We start from the raw sequence: 12759 nt of genomic DNA on the forward strand, positions 1-12759 counted from the left end.
GATCACGTCAGGTGTGTACTATCGATCACGTCAGGTGTGAACCACTGATCACGTCAGGTGTGAACCATTGATCACGTCAGGTGTGAACCACTGATCACGTCAGGTGTGAACCACTGATCATGTCAGGTGTGAACCACTGATCACGTCAGGTGTGAACCACTGATCACGTCAGGTGTGAACCACTGATCACGTCAGGTGTGAACCATTGATCACGTCAGGTGTGAACCATTGATCACGTCAGGTGTGAACCATTGATCACGTCAGGTGTGAACCATTGATCACGTCAGGTGTGAACTACTGATCATGTCAGGTGTGAACCATTGATCACGTCAGGTGTGAACTACTGATCACGTCAGGTGTGCACCATTGATCACGTCAGGTGTGCACCATTGATCACGTCAGGTGTGAACCATTGATCACGTCAGGTGTGAACCATTGATCACGTCAGGTGTGAACCATTGATCATGTCAGGTGTGAACCATTGATCACGTCAGGTGTGAACCATTGATCACGTCAGGTGTGAACCATTGATCACGTCAGGTGTGAACCATTGACCACGTCAGGTGTGAACCATTGATCACGTCAGGTGTGAACTACTGATCACGTCAGGTGTGAACCATTGATCACGTCAGGTGTGAACCATTGATCACGTCAGGTGTGAACCATTGATCACGTCAGGTGTGAACCATTGATCACGTCAGGTGTGAACTACTGATCACGTCAGGTGTGAACCATTGATCGCGTCAGGTGTGAACCATTGATCACGTCAGGTGCGAACTACTGATCACGTCAGGTGTGAACCATTGATCACGTCAGGTGTGAACCATTGATCACGTCAGGTGTGAACTACTGATCACGTCAGGTGTGAACCATTGATCACGTCAGGTGTGAACCATTGATCACGTCTGGTAGAGTCATGGGGGGAGAAATTGGGTGAGTAGCGCCACCTGTTAGCGCCTAAAGAGGCAGGCAGTGGTTGTAGCGCCACTGGCTGCGCCTCCCGCGATATTCAGCAGGGGCGCTAATGGTGGTGTTAGCCTGTTGCGCTGCGCCACCACCGATGACGTCATCGGTGTGCGCAGCGCCCCATTAGCGATATTTGGTAGCGAACGCCGCTGTAGCGCCGTTCGCTACCCGCGCCCGGTTCACGGGGTCTTGCTGTGCCAGCAGCGGCGCAAGTTAAGGTGGAGGTGCGGGGCGGCCGCCTGCCAGCACCTCCGTCCCCGGCCTCCTGACCCCCCCCCCGCGGCATTGCCGGCTGTTTCCCGAGAGCCCGGCACTTCTCCTCGGTGCCGGGCTCTTTTGCCGGCACTCGCGATCGGGGATCGCGCTGTTGCAGGCCCCTCCCTCTTAACAATGGGAATGTGGAAAAACCACCAATGAACTCCTGTACAAATGAATAACTGTCTTTAAAGCAATGTTACAGCACCTATGTCCGTTTGCTGAGTGTAAACAAGCTTTCTGTAAAAACCCTGAAACAACACGATGTCATCACGTTGGTCACGTGGTGCCCCGAGTGGCGGGAAACGTGATGACGTCATGACGTCAGAGGTGGGAGGTTCTCAGTTCAGACCTCGTGGAACTAGTTACTGTGTAGACCTGTTTGCTGTTGCTCCTGCATGTTTTTGTTTTGTTCACCAGTTTAATTAAATTCGGTTAATTTACTGAACTGCCTCGACCTCAGTGATTTAGATAGGAATCCGTTGATTCCTACAGGAGGAAGGCCTGCAGTACCGCAGCGTGCCGTGCCGCAGCGTGTGGCGCTGTGGCACGTTGCGCTGCGATATTCAGTTTCAGCGCCCTAAGAGGGACGTGGAGCGCCTCGAGCCTCGCCCTGTGTCCCTCGAGGGTTTCTGAAACTGAATTTCTGGCGATCGGTATTCTCCCAACGCAGCGCAAAAATCAGCGCCCAGGCGAACTTGGCGCCAGTTTGGCGCCTCAACCCAATTTTTAGGCCATAGAGTTATATAATACAGAAAGAGGCCCTTCGGCCCATCGTGTCTGCGCCGGCCATCAAGCCCTGTCTATTCTAATCCCATTTTCCAGCACTTGATCCATAGCCTTGTATGCAATGGCGTTTCAAGTGCTCATCTAAATGCTTCTTGAATGTTGTGAAGGTTCCTGCCTCTACCACCCTTTCAGGCAGTGAGTTCCAGATTCCAACCACCCTGTGAGTGAAAAGGTTTTTCCTTAAATCCCCTCTAAACCTCCTGCCCCTTACCTTGAAACTATGCCCCCTTGTTATTGACCCCTCTACTAAGGGGAAAAGTTCCTTTCTATCTACCCTATCTATGCCCCTCATAATTTTGTACACCTCAATCAGGTCCCCCCTCAGCCTTCTCTGCTCCAAGGAAAACAACCCCAGCCTGTCCAGTCTCTCTTCATAGCTGAAGCGCTCCAGCCCTGGTAACATCCTGGTGAATCTCCTCTGCACCCTCTCCAATGCAATCACATCCCTCCTATAGTGTGGCGACCAGAACTGCACACAGTATTCCAGCTGTGGCCTAACAGCGTTTTGTACAGCTCCATCATAACCTCCCTGCTCTTATATTCTCTGCCTCGGTTAATGAAGGCAAGTATCGCATATGCCCCTTAACCACCCTATCCACCTGTCCGCTGCCTTCAGGGATCTATGTACATGCACACCAAGGTCCCTCTGATCTTCTGTCCTTCCTAGGGTCCTACCATTCATTGTGTATTCCCTTGCCTTGTTAGTCCTCCCAAAATGCATCACCTCACACTTTTCAGGGTTAAATTCTATTTGCCACTGTTCTGCCCATTTGACCAACCTGTCTATATCGTCCTGTAGCCTGAGGCTTCCCTCCTCACTATTTACCACTCCACCAATTTTCGTGTCATCTGCGAACTTACTGATCATACCTCCTACATTCATATCTAAATTATTAATGTACACCACAAACAGCAAGGGACCCAGCACCGATCCCTGCGGTACACCACTGGACACAGGCTTCCAGTCACAAAAACTACCTTCGACCATCACCCTCTGCCTCCTGCCACGAAGCCAATTTTGGATCCAATGTGTCAAATTGCCCTGGATCCCATGGGCTCTTACCTTCTTGACCAGTCTCCCATGCAGGACTTTGTCAAAAGCCTTACTGAAGTCCATGTAGACTACATCAACTGCACTACCCTCATCCACACACCTCGTCACCCCCTCGAAAAATTCAATCAAATTGGTTAGCCATGATCTCCCCCTGACAAAGCCATGCTGACTATCCTTGATTAATCCTTGCCTCTCCAAGTGGAGACTAATTCTGTCCCTCAGAATTTTTTCCAATAATTTCCCGACCACTTATGTTATGCTCACTGGCCTGTAATTCCCTGGTTTATCCCTACTACCCTTCTTGAATAATGGTACTACGTTAGCTATCCTCCAGTCCTCTGGCAACTCCCCTGTGGCCAGGTTCTGAAAATTTGTGTCAGAGCCCCTGCAATCTCCTCCCTTGCCTCACACAGCAGTCTGGGATACATCTCCTCTGGGCCTGGGGATTTATCCACTTTTAAGCCTGCTAAAACCGCTAGTACCTCCTCCCTCTCAATGCTAATTTGTTCAAGTATATCACAATCCCTCTGCCTGATTTCTATGCCTACATCGTCCTTCTCCATAATGAACACAGATGCAAAATATTCATTAAAAACCTCACCTACATCTTCCGGCTCTACACACAGATTGCCACTTTGGTCCCTAATGGGCCCTACTATTTCCCTGGTTATCCTCTTGCCCTTAATATACTTATAAAACACGTTGGGATTTTCCTTTATTTTGCCCGCCAGTGCTTTTTCATGCTCCCTCTTCGCTCTCCTAATTTCTTTTTTGAAGTACCCCCCTGCACTTTCTATACTGCTCTAGGGCTTCCACTGTTTTTAGTCCTTTGTATCTGCCAAAAGCCTTCCTTTTTTTCCTAATCCATTCTTGTATATCCCTTGACATCCAGGGTTCCCTGGGTTTGTTGGTCCCACCTTTGACCTTTACGGGAACATGTTGGCGCTGTACTCTCTCTATTTCCTTTCTGAATAACTCCCACTGCTCTGACGTGGATTTTCCAACAAGTAGCTGATCCCAGTCCACTTTGGCCAGATCCTGACTTAACATATTAAAATCGGCCATCCCCCAATTTAGAACCTTTATTTCCGGTCCATTTTTGCCCTTTTCCATGACTACCTTAAATCTCTCCAAATTATGGTCACTGTCACCAAAATGCTCTCCTACTGACACTTCTACCACTTGCCCAGCTACATTCCCTAGAATTAGGTCCAGTACCGCCCCCTCTCTTGTAGGACTTTCTACATGCTGGCTCAAAAAGCTCTCCTGAATGCACTTTAAGAATTCCGCACCCTCTAAGCCTTTCACACTCTGATTATCCCAGTTAATATTGGGGAAGTTGAAATCCCCAACTATTATTTCCCTATTATTTCTACACTTCTCTGAGATTTGCCTACATATCTGTTCCTCTATCTCCCCCTGCCTGTTTGGGGGCCTATAGTACACTCCCAGCAAAGTGCTTGCCTCCTTTTTGTTTTTAAGTTCTACCCATATGGCCTCATTAGAGGAACCTGTTAAGATATCATCCCTCCTTACTGCAATAATTGACTCCTTGATTAATATTGCGGTACCCCCTCCTCTTTTATACCCCCCTCTGTCTCGCCTGAAGCTTCTAGACCCCGGAATATTGAGCTGCCAGTCCTGCCCCTCCCTCAACCATGTCTCTGATAGCAACAGTATCATACTCCCATGTGTTCATCAACACCTTACTCGCAAGACTCCTTGCATTCAAATAAATGCCATCCAGGTATGTACTATCGAACACGTCAGGTGTGTACTATCGAACACGTCAGGTGTGTACTATCGATCACGTCAGGTGTGTACTATCGATCACGTCAGGTGTGTACTATCGAACATGTCAGGTGTGTACTATCGATCACGTCAGGTGTGTACTATCGATCACGTCAGGTGTGTACTATCGATCACGTCGGGTGTGTACTATCGATCACGTCAGGTGTGTACTATCGATCACGTCAGGTGTGTACTATCGAACATGTCAGGTGTGTACTATCGATCACGTCAGGTGTGTACTATTGAACACGTCAGGTGTATACAATCGAACACGTCAGATGTGTACTATTGAAGAGTGCATTTATATTGCTGAACCTGGAAGCGGTTCTTCCAACGTTTGGCTGCTGCTGCTCTGTTAACTTGGCTCAGCGATACTCTCGGACACTTCAGCGTCTAATTAAGGCTGAACTTGGATTACCAACTCTGGTTGGACGTATTCGAGGAGATTTGATCACATGGCCTCCAACGGCCCCACCCCTGCACTCCCGCCTTTGGCTGCCCGACATGTCCATCCTCACGATGCCCCGCCTTCTCACACCAATTGGAAAGCGAACAGACACTTCGTTACACGATTGGTTGATTCTTGATTTGTCAATCAAACAGCCTTTTTCCGTAATCTCCAGTATTATTCTAACTAATAAACAAAAGTCTTTAAAGAAGGATAATAAAAAACACTTTTTGTTAATTGCCCCTATGATCTTTCTCCTGGGTTGCTTGGAGCAGTATCCTTGAGATTAATCTTCAATTCCTGGAGACTTCAGGACAACCCTAGCCTGAACGTTCAACCTGGGTGTTCCCTTTTCAGATGCTGTGTATTTCCTGTTTTTAATTCACATTACAATTCCTTGTTACAAGTTGCTTTGTTTGATGATGTACTAGAATCCGGCACTTGGCTACCAACTGCATCAGAAACTATAACATTGATAAACTACTGCAGGAACGTCAGGACTCAAAACTACTGAGACCAGCCCTACAAGATCTCTGTAACCTCCTCCAGCTCTCCGAGATCTCTGTAACCTCCTCCAGCCCTATAGCCATCCGAGATCTCTGTAACCTCCTCCAGCCCTACAACCCGCCGAGATCTCTGTAACCTCCTCCAGCCCTACGAGATCTCTGTAACCTCCTCCAGCCCTACAACCCGCCGAGATCTCTGTAACCTCCTCCAGCCCTACAACCTGCCGAGATCTCTGTAACCTCCTCCAGCCCTACAATCTGCCGAGATCTCTGTAACCTCCTCCAGCCCTACAATCTGCCAAGATCTCTGTAACCTCCTCCAGCCCTACAACCCTCCGAGATCTCTGTAACATCCTCCAGCCCGACAAGATCTCTGTAACCTCCTCCAGCCCTACAACCCACCGAGATCTCTAACCTCCTCCAGCCCTACAACCTGCCGAGATCTCTGTAACCTCCTCCAGTCCTACAACCCTCCAAGATCTCTGTAACCTCCTCCAGCCCTACAACCCTCCGAGATCTCTGTAACCTCTTCCAGCCCTACGAGATCTCTGTAACCTCTTCCAGTCCTACAACCCTCCGAGATCTCTGTAACCTCCTCCAGCCCTACAACCCTCCGAGATCTCTGTAACCTCTTCCAGCCCTACGAGATCTCTGTAACCTCCTCCAGTCTTACAACCCTCCGAGATCTCTGTAACCTCCTCCAGCCCTACATCCCTCTCAGATCTCAGTGTTCCTTCAGTTCTGGCCTCTTGTTCATTCCCGATATCCTTTCCTCCACCACTGGCGGCCGTGCCTTCAGCCACCTAGACCCTAACCTCCCTAAATGTCTTCGCCTCTTGACCTCTCTCTCCTCCTTTAAGACGCTCATTAAAACCTACCTCTTTGGCCAAGCTTTTGGTCACCTGTCCTGATGTCTCATGTGGCTCGGTGTCAAATTTTGTTTGATAACGTTTCTGTGAAGAGCCTTGGGACATTTTACTATGTTAAAAGCGCTATATAAATGCAAGTTGTTGTTGTTGACACAGCTGCTACACAAACAATGGCCAAAGCAGACCTAACAGTTAATCCAACCCTCAGGTTAGATCCTAATGATCACTGTTTCCCAGATGCTCTCCCACTGAAACATGCTCCACTTACCCCGCTTCATTCCCCAAAACTAAAAGAAAAGCAAGAACTTGCACTTCTTTAGCGCCTTCCACGACCTCAGAACGTCCCAAAGTGCTTAACAGTCAATTAAGTACTTTTGAAGTGTAGCCACTCTTTTAATGTAGAGTATCAAATATAGACAGGAAAGACAAAGGCCTAGAAATTGAGTTGCCTTAGCGCCGCTTTTGAGGCGCTAGAGGGACTAGCGCCAGAGTTATGGCCAGTTCAAAAATTCCCTGGGGCCCTAAAGCGGCGTTGCACCGGTAGCGCTGCGCCGGCACCGATGACGTCATCGGTGTGTGCAGCGTCCCGGTTGCCATGCCGACGGGCCCCAGCGCCGAAATTCAGTTGCGGCCGCCTCGCCCGTGGCAGCCGCAACTAAGACTCTGGTAACAGAGTCCTACATGTCTTTGCGCCGGCGCATTAAAGGCCCCGCGGCGGCCGGCCGCTTTCCCGCCGGCCGCCTGGCCGCAGCTCCCTCCCCGGACTTCCCCCCCCCCGCCCCCCGGAACAGAAGCAAGCCCGGCACTTGTCCGAGGTGCCGGGCTCATTTTTAAAAAGATTTTCGTGGGCCGCGGCCGGGTGCAGGCAGCTCCTCCTTAAGGGAAGGAGGAGGCCTGCACTTCCCGAGCCTGCCGCACCGCATCGGGTGCCACAGCGCCGGAATTGCGGCGCGAAACGGCAGTTAGCGCCGATTTACCGCCGCAAAGACCCTTCAGTAGCGCCGGCAGCCGTTTGGGCGCGGCCCTGCTGAATTTTTGGCGCGCGCAGGGGGACTTAGCGCTGGCACTAACTTCCGGCGCTAAAGCCCTGGCTAAGCCAAAACCCAATTTCTAGGCCAAAGAGTGAGACTAATAAAAGGCAGATGAGGGAGAGGGAGGGAGAGGTAGTTGCACAGAGGGGAAATTGACAAGGTAAATGCTGAGAGGATGTTTCCCCTGGCTGTGGAGTCTAGAACTAGGGGTCACAGTCTCAGAATAAGGGGAAAATAGACAGACAAAGTGAGGCAAAGGGGACAATAGAGTTAAATACAAGGAGACACAGAATCATAGAATGGTTACAGGACAGAAGGACGCCATTTGGCCCATCGAGCCCGTGTCGACCCTCTGCAAGAGCACTTCAGCTAGTCCCACTCCCCCGCCTTTCCCCGTAGCCCTGCAAATTCTTTTCCTTCAGGTACTTCTCCAACTCCCTTTTGAAAGCCACGATTGAGTCTGCCTCCACCACTCTACCATTACCATCAAGCCAGGGGACCAACCCTGGTTCAATAAGGAGTGTAGAAGAGCATGCCAGGAGCAGCACCAGGCGTACCTAAAAATTAGGTGCCAACTTAGGGAAGTTGCAACACAGGACTACATGCATGCTAAAAAGCGGAAGCAGCATGCTATAGACAGGGCTAAGTGATCCCACAATCAACGGATCAGATCAAAGCTCTGCAGTCCTGCCACATCCAGTCGTGAATGGTGGTGGACCTTTAAACAACTAACAGGAGGAGGAGGCTCCATGAATATCCCCATCCTCAATGATGGTGGAGCCCAGCACGTGAGTGCAAAAGACAAGGCTGAAGCGTTTGCAACCATCGTCAGCCAGAAGTGCCAAGTGGATGATCCATATTGGCCTATTCCCGAGGTCCCCACCATCACAGAAGCCAGTCTTCAGCCAATTCGATTTACTCCACGTGATATCAAGGAACGGCTGAGCGCACTGGATACAGCAAAGGCTGTGGGCCCTGACAACATCCCGGCTCTCGTGCTGAAGACTTGTGCTCCAGAACTAGCCGCGCCTCAAGCCAAGCTATTCCAGTACAGCTACAACACTGGCATCTATCCGACAATGCGGAAAACTGCCCATGTATGTCCTGTCCACAAAAAGCAGGACTAATCCAACCCGGCCAATTACCGCCCCATCAGTCTACTCTCAATCATCAGCAAAGTGATGGAAGGTGTCATCGACAGTGCTATCAAGCGGCACTTACTCAGCAATAACCTGCTCACTGATGCCCATTTTGGGTTCCGCCAAAACCACTCAGCTCCCGACCTCATTACTGCCTTGGTCCAAACATGGACAAAGGAGCTGAATTCCAGAGGTGAGGTGAGAGTGACTGCCCTTGACATCAAGGCAGCATTTAACCAAGTGCGGCATCAAGGAGCCCGAGTAAAACTGAAGTCAATGGGAATCGGGGGGAAAACTCTCCACTGGCTGGAGTCATACCTAGCACAAAGGAAGATGGTTGTGGTTATTGAAGGTCAATCATCACAGCCCCAGGACATCGCTGCAGGTGTTCCTCAGGGCAGTGTCCTAGGCCCAACCATCTTCAGCAGCTTCATCAATGATCTTCCCTCCAACATAAGGTCAGAAATGGGGATGTTCGCTGATGACTGCCCAGTGTTCAGCACCATTCACAACTCCTCAGATAATGAAGCAGTCCATGCCCGCATGCAACAAGACCTGGACAACGTTCAAGCTTGGGCTGATAAGTGACAGGTAACATTCACGCCACAGAAGTGCCAGGCAATAACTATCTCCAACAAGCGAGAGTCTAACCACCTCCCCTTGACATTCAACAGTATTACCATCGCCGAATCCCCCACCATCAACATCCTGGGGGTCACCATTGACCAGAGACTTAACTGGACCAGCCACATAAATACTGTGGCAACAAGAGGCTAGGTATTCTGCGGTGAGTGTCTCACCTCCTGACTCCCCAAAGCCTTTCCACCATCTACAAGGCACAAGTCAGGAGTGTGATGGAATGCTCTCCACTTGTCTGGATGAGTGCAGCTCCAACAACACTCAAGAAGCTCGACTCCATCCAGGACAAAGCAGCCAGCTTGGTTGGCACCCCATCCACCACCTTAAACATTCACTCCCTCCACCACCAGCGTACTGTGGCTGCAATGTGCACCATCTACAAGATGCACTGCAGCAACTCGCCAAAGCTTCTTTGGCAGCACCTCCCAAACCCGCAAACTCATGGGAACACCACCACCACCACCAAGTTCCCCTCCAAGTCAGACACCATCCTGACTTAGAAGTATATCGCTGATCCTTCATCGTCGCTGGGTCAAAATCCTGGAACTCCCACCCTAACAACACTGTGGGAGTCGCTTCACCACACGGACTGCAGCGGTTCAAGAAGGCAGCTCACCACCACCTTCTCAAGGGCAATTAGGGATGGGCAATAAATGCTGGCCTTGCCAGCGATGCCATACGAATGAAAAAAAATCCCTTTCAGGCATTGCATTGCAGATCCTAACCACTCGCTGCATAAAAAGGTTTTTCCTCATGTCATCTTTGGTTCTTTTGCCAATCACCTTAAATCTATGTTCTCTGGTTCTCGACCCTTCCGTCAATGGGAACAGTTTCTCTCTATCTACTCTGTCTAGACCACTCATGATTTTGAACACCTCAATCAAATCTCCTCTCAGTACTAGAACCATTAATTTTCTTGATACATATGTGTTAATGACTTGGACTTGGGAGTACAAGGCACAATTTCAAAATTTGCAGATGACACAAAACTTGGAAGCATAGTGAACAGTGAGGAGGATAGTTAAAGACTTCAAAAAGATATAGACAGGCTGGTGAAATGGGCGGACACGTGGCAGACGAAATTTAACGCAGAAAAGTGAGAAGTGATACATTTTAGCAGGAAGAACGAGGAGAGGCAATATACACTAAAGGGTAAAATCCTAAAGGGGGTGCATGAACAGTGAGACCTAGGAGGTATATGTACACAAATCTGTGAAGGAATAAGCCATATTCAGAAAAATACAGCATTCTATGAAAGAATTCTGACTTTATTAAAACATGACAAACTAGATCTGGAAATCTGGAAGCCTCAACAATGGAGAAGCTGTAAACAGCATACAGGCTATTGAGATAAGATAAGTTGTTGACACTGAATCAATAGCCTTATTGAAACAGGAGGTTAGAGGTTCCTGATTAGTCTGAAGCTTTGGAAAGAACACAATGGTACACCCGGTTAAGGTGTTTTAAAGTACACTTCGTAAACAGGCACATAAAAGAAGAAACATATGCCTTCATAAAAATGACATCAAATGAAACACGGGAGACACGATTCTGTGTTGCAACCAGCTGAGGCGACTTAAGAATTGCATAGATCACCCTAGTTGAGGTGGTTTTTTCATACATCGTAAAAAGATATAAACAGAAGACCTTGGTAAGAATGACATTAAATAGATGTACCTGCTCCACACCGTTTTTTATGATAAGCTTCGAACACCTAAAGGAGAGACACGAGTCTGCATTGCTACCAGCTGAGCTGACTGTAAGAATAGCAGGAGTCAGCAGAAAAATGACTACAGATAATTAGCTTACATCAGCAGAAAACGTCAAAGGAAATACCACTGCAAAAGGGTATAAAAATTGAACTTTCAAATGGGATGAGTGTCTCGCTGCAAAGGGGCAAAGCGATTCTCGGCTTCAGAGCTAGCTCTATAAGTCTTCAACTCTTTGTATCGCGGGGATCAAGGTATTGTAATTGATTTTGGTGGATATCCTGGAATAAACTAAGAACTGTAAAACTAGCGAAGTTAAGATTTGAGAATAAGGATCTCTGATAATAAAATTGTAAGATTTTTGTATTTGGAACTGTTAATGTTGCGATTGAAACACCTACTGTAATTACTTGTCAGTTCTTTAATAAATCTATGTAGTTTTAGAATTGTCTCACATAATACTTCTGTATCAAACTCGCGAACTCAATCTCTGTACGCTCCTTGGTGAGGAGTTGCAGAATTCTGAGGGAGTTTTCCGGACCCTCATAATATCCGGAACGTTACAGTCTAGCTAAACTTATTAAAGTGCTATCTGGAGGACGGTAACATCTTCAGGTTGTTCCTTTCCTTTAGGGAGAGATAGTCTGGACCTTTAGACCCAATTAAGCGTCTTTAGGATTCGGTTACCTCAAACTTTAGTTGAAAGTGAACGTCTGGGGAATACGCCTGATCCGGGGTAGCCCTAAAGGGGCTAGAACTAGTAATAATCCCTTCACATGAACAGTGAGACCTGGGAGGTATATGTACACAAATCGTTGAAGGTGGTAGGGCAGGTTGAGAAAGCGGTTAAAAAAGCATACGGGATACCGAGCTTCATAAATAGAGGCATAGAGTACAAAAGCAAGGCAGTTATGATGAACCTTTATAAAACACTGGTTCAGCCTCAACTGGAATAGTGTGTCCAATTCTGGGCACCACACTTTAGGAAGGATGTGAAGGCCTTAGAGAGGGTGCAGAAAAGATTTACAAGAATGATTCCAGGGATGAGGGACTTCAGTTAAGTGAATAGACTGGAGAAGCTGGGGTTGTTCTCCTTAGAGCAGAGACGGTTGAGAGGAGATTTGATAGAGGTGTTTAAAATCATGAGGGGTCTGGACAGAGTAGATAGAGAGAAACTGTTCCCATTGGTGGAAAGGTCGCGAACCAGAGGGCACAGATTTAAGGTGATTGGCAAAAGAAACAAAGGCGACATGAGAAAAAACTTTTTTTACGCAGCGAGTGGTTAGGATCTGGAATGCACTGCCTGAGAGGGTGGTGGAGGCAGACTCAATCGCGGCTTTCAAAAGGGAGTTGGACAAGTACCAGAAATAATTTTTTTTGCAGGGCTACGGGGAAAGGACGGGGGGGTTGGGGGACTAGATGGAGTGCTCTCGCAGAGAGCCGGCACGGGTTCAATGGGCCGAATGGCCTCCTTCTGTACTGTAACCATTCTATGAGAGCCTGAGAAAGAGAGTACAAGAGTGTGTTGAAAGAGAGGAAGGGCTAAAGAAAGATAGCGGAAAA

General features: G+C 48.4%; 1 protein-coding gene across 1 annotated transcript in view; it reads right to left on the bottom strand.

The window, feature by feature from the left end:
• The window catches only part of LOC147123789 (sideroflexin-5-like), a 262042-nt gene that overhangs the window by 98992 nt on the left and 150291 nt on the right, over positions 1 to 12759 (bottom strand). The window lies entirely within an intron of this gene.

The sequence above is a fragment of the Somniosus microcephalus genome, chromosome 2 (assembly GCF_052327205.1).
Source record: "Somniosus microcephalus isolate GS21.2 chromosome 2, FLI_Smic_1.0, whole genome shotgun sequence".
NCBI classification, from domain to species: Eukaryota; Metazoa; Chordata; class Chondrichthyes; order Squaliformes; family Somniosidae; genus Somniosus; species Somniosus microcephalus.